A 5,000-nucleotide genomic window follows, 5' to 3' on the forward strand; every position below is an offset into this window, starting at 1 on the left:
TTTTAGATTGCGCCAAAGCAGCAGTCCCATCGTCTACCTCCAAGCCTCAGGTCCCTAGAACGCCCTGGTTCAACGCGGAATGTCGGGAGGCCCACAAGTCTCGGAAGAGAGCGCAGCGACGCGTCTTTCGGAGACCGGAGACCGATAGCGTTCGAACCCATCAACAGCTGAGGGCGAAAGCCAGGTATGTTTTTAAAAAGAGCCAGAGGAAGTCATGGAGAGATTTCTGCTCTTCCTTAACCTCCAACACACCCAAGAAGAAAGTGTGGAGGGTTTTAAAAAGAATTAAGGGCAAAAACGTATGCCCGACCTTTCACCATCTTAAACTCTCAGACGCTCTGGTCACAGAGAAGAAAGCAGTTGCCAATTTGCTTGCCTCCACAATAGAACAGAACTTGAGATCTGCTAACAAATCTGCTCGCTTTCTTAAAACCAAAAACCTGTCAGAAAAAACACCATGTAACTTCTTTTCCGACAACACAGAGAATTACAACCTTCCTTTCACAATGAACGAACTTAAATCTGCCCTTCAGACCTGTACGGATTCCTGTCCAGGAATGGACGAGGTCCATTATAAACTCCTAAAGCACCTTCCCCAAACCTGTCTGGACACCCTGCTTAAAGTTTATAACCACATCTGGGTCACAGGCTTTTTTCCACCCTCCTGGCGGAAAGCCCTCATAATCCCGCTGCCGAAACTGGGAAAAGACCCCTCGAACCCCTCCAACTACCGCCCAATTGCACTGACCAGCTGCATCTGCAAACTGATGGAGAAGATGGTCAACGGTAGACTGATGTGGAAACTAGAGACCGACGGCCTTCTGGCGAAAGAACAGTGCGGTTTCCGCAAGCATCGCTCTACCGTTGACCATCTGGTCCGTCTGGAAACCACTGTAAGAAATGCATTTGTAAACAAACAACATGTGGTGGCCATATTTTTTTGACTTGGAGAAAACTTACGATACCACGTGGAAATTTGGTATTCTTTCCGACTTGCACAAGCTCGGCTTCCGAGGACACCTGCCTCAGTTCATCCACAATTTTTTACAAGACAGACAATTCCAGGTGAGACTCGGCACCACTCTGTCCGACATTCACGAGCAGGAGCTGGGTGCCCCGCAAGGGAGCATCCTGTCGCCGGCTCTTTTCAGCATAAAAATTAATGACATCGTTCAATCCGTTCAGAGGGGATCGGACAGCTCGCTGTTCGTGGATGATTTTGCCTTATATGCAACCGGCAGCACGTACGCCAGCATCCAGCGACGGCTTCAGCTCTGCGTCAACAAAATCCAGTGTTGGGCAGAGGAGAATGGCTTCACATTTTCGTCCTCCAAAACTGAATGCATCCATTTTCATAATTTTTGCCAGTTCTATCCGGACCCTGAAATCCGTCTGGGAACATCCATCATCCCGGCGGTCAAGGAAGCCAGATTTTTAGGGGTCATCTTCGATCAGAAGCTGAACTTCCTCAGCCACATTAAACAGCTGAAAATATCTTGCCAAAAAGCCCTTAACATCATCCGAGTTGTGGCACACACGAACTGGGGTGCTGATAAGAGAACTCTCTTGCACCTCTACAGAGCCCTGGTCCGGTCCAAACTAGATTATGGAAGTGTGGTATACGGCTCGGCCAGACCGTCCTATCTGAAACTGTTGGACCCTGTACACCACCAAGGGCTCCGTCTCAGCTTTCCGCACCACCCCTGTGCACAGTCTGTACGCAGAGGCGGGGGAACCACCTCTTTCCAACCGCAGACTGAAGCTGACCCTGAACTATTATCTGAAATTGTTCTCTGAACCTACAAACCCTGCTTACGACGCTGTATTCAACAACCCTTTCGATAAGAAATTTACAGACAACCCAAACTGCATACCTCCTCTCGGACTCCGCATTCAGCCGCACTTAGAAAAGGCCGATCTGGATGTCGGTGGCATCTCGGATTTCTCTAAGTTCCCTGACAGCCCTCCGTGGACCTTTACAACACCTGGGCCGTATGCATGAAACCGGGAAAGAGGTCTATTCCCGGAAAGCAGCCTATTTCCGGGAATAACGCTTCTCAATCGGTATGCATGACACCTGGGATTGGCTATCCGACCTTGCGAATCAGGAATAAAGTTATACCACCTCCCTGGGTGGAATAAAACCACTATTCGGGTATAGTTCGACTCAATATAGCGGCGTTTTTGGCACTGCAGCGTCGACGGCGAATGCGATTGAGAAGAAATCGAATTTTTAGGGACAGAACTCATCCGTTCGAAGTGTTCGACGATGTGGAAATCGTCAGAAAGTTTCGATTCAGGCGACGAGAGATCTTAGACTTGACGAACTTGATAGAACATGATATCACCTTGACGAACCGAAAAGGTACATTGACACCTTTGTTGCAAGTTCTTGTAACACTGCGATATTATGCTTCTTCAAGCTTAAAATATGTGTGTGGTGAGTTGATTGGCATTGATCAATCCACCGTTTCACGAGTTGTGTCTCGAGTGACTGACGCTTTGTGTCGCCGATCACGTGAAGAAATCCAGTTGCCAGATCAGCGCCAAGCAGACCAAACCAAGCGGCAGATGCTTCGTGATTATGGATTTCCAAATGTGGTGGGTTGTATTGATTGTACACAAGTCAAGATACAAGCACCAAGTGAACAAGAACACGAATTAATTTTGTTAACAGAAAGGGATACCATTCCATCAATGTACAGGTACACTAGGTAAGTCTAGGCTAAATATCCCGTTTTTTGCTCTCTCCTTTGCTTTGGTTTGCTTATTTTTGTCTTAAGTTAATTGAGTTACAGTCGGATGTCTAAATTACAATCTCACTCATTATTTTCCCAAGAAAATGGCTATAAGAAAGAACAAAAAGTTATATTAAATTTAAAACATACAACCAAAAACAGAGCTCTCAGTTTAATATATGTTTAGGATTTTGTCAATTTCTGTGTGTTTTGAGTGGGAGGAAAACACTGTAATAACAATTATGAAATGGCATACTGACAGGTAAGTATGCATTCAACAGCAACACAAAATTCACTGCACTGAACTATTTGGCTGCATTTTCCTTTCACACAATAACTCAAATTGCAGCAATAACTTATGCTTTGGCAACTGAGGCTGAAGTTTTGGGGGTCTGTCCTTTCCAGTTGCTGACAAGAGCTTTGCCATCTACATGTACTGTTCAACTTATGTGTCTTTGTTGCATGCGATTATTTACTCAAATATTTCCACTTCAGGGTACTACATTTCATGATTGAGATGAATGTATTACTAAATGTCTTAGGTATATATGATTACTAAATATTGAATATTTTATTGTTAATATGCACATCATACTTAGTATCTTATTCTTTGATATATATATTTTGTGTACTCACCTTTATTTGTGTGTGTATGTGAGAATGCATGTCTTATATATATATATATATATATATATATATATATATATATATATATATCAAAGTGAATATTTCATTCACAATATGTGCATGGTATTTTGCATTTTATCATTTCATGAATTATCTCTCTGTTTCCTGTTTCATGCAGTCGAGATGCATAGCATATCATGGGTTACATGAACACACACACACACACACACGTTATACTCTTAATTGCTGGATCGCAGATAGTGTTATATAGCTTGACTTAACCTGATGTGCAGCTTAGGCTATGGGTATTATTGTACTGATTTTCTTTTTACTAATTTTAGTTTGTTAAAAATTGGTGTTATTTTTTTTTAAGAAACAGGATGTTGACTGCACTGTTCAAATTAATCATATATCTCTTCACATTACACTTTTTTTCATACTCAGACATACATTCACATACTCACAAGCATACATGTGCAAATGCAAACTTTCTCTCTCTCTCTCTCTCTCTCTCTCTCTCTCTCTCTCTCTCTCTCTCTCACTCACACACACACACCTACTCCACTGACAGGAAAAAATGGGGGAGGGGATGACTGGAGGGAGGAGGTGGTGGGTCAGCAGTCAGGAATTCTAAGCCGGAGCAAGTGGTCAGTGATTTGGCTCAGTGCCAAGTTTACCACGACCATTGACAACCCCCTCCCCTCTACTTACCATTGGTGGATGATACTCAGAGACAAGTGTGGGGAATGATTATACAACTTTCAGCAAATTATTAAAGTGAAGTTTGCAGAGGAGAGGGGGGGGGGGTTAGTATGAATTGGTGTTCTTGTTCTTTTTGGAATGTGAGAGCATAGTAACTATCTGTCTGTATATATTAATATAAAGTTTCACAGCTATCGAAGCAGAAAGCAGCTAGAATATCAGACTATCAGACTTTCGTGTGATGTTGAATGAAATGCTCATCTTATGGAAAAAGAAACCACATTACAATTTTTTTACTCACTTATTTAACACTCACCGAGTCTGTAGCAGACGACGCTAATGCTGTCTTGAGCACTTCCGGTTTTAGACCCAGGTAATACTTTGCTTACAAAAGCAAAAATCAATCAAATATTAGTAATTGGAATTCATGGGCTCTGTTTTAACATGTCCATTTTTCATTCTGTATCAATAGTTTTTGTGTGTTTTACTCAGAAAAAAATAAATCGTGTTCCGATTGAAACACGGTGTCACGTTACGAAAACACTGATGAAATAGATCCAAGCTGCTCAGTTACTGACATCGATCAAAATCCTGATTCAAAGAATTTCAGCTCAATATTGTGCATGAAAGTGCTAAAGACATTTGTTTTCAAAAATATTATAAAACTTACCGATGAAACTTAAGATTTTCTGGAGAAACAATGCCATTTTTGTGTTAGATGAAGTGCCGCTCTCCTGTGTCGTATGTTGATTGGGCCGACGCAACTGACGAAGAGGGGTACCTGCTTCTGAATCGCTTGAGCAAATTGACCATGGATCAAAAATCTTAGTTTCGGATACCATTGAAATCAGTAGAAAATGCCCTTTACCGCTCATATAGTATCGCGTAGGGTCAGATTTCATTTTCGAACTGCGCGAGGCGTTGAAAGATAGC

At 42.5% G+C, this 5,000-nt stretch overlaps 1 protein-coding gene across 1 annotated transcript in view; it reads right to left on the reverse strand.

Annotated features, from left to right (window-relative positions):
• LOC143298053 (glutamate receptor ionotropic, kainate 2-like) overlaps positions 1-5,000 on the reverse strand; it is a 14,725-nt gene that overhangs the window by 7,138 nt on the left and 2,587 nt on the right. The window lies entirely within an intron of this gene.

This window comes from Babylonia areolata, chromosome 23 (genome assembly GCF_041734735.1).
Source record: "Babylonia areolata isolate BAREFJ2019XMU chromosome 23, ASM4173473v1, whole genome shotgun sequence".
In the NCBI taxonomy this organism is placed as follows: domain Eukaryota; kingdom Metazoa; phylum Mollusca; class Gastropoda; order Neogastropoda; family Buccinidae; genus Babylonia; species Babylonia areolata.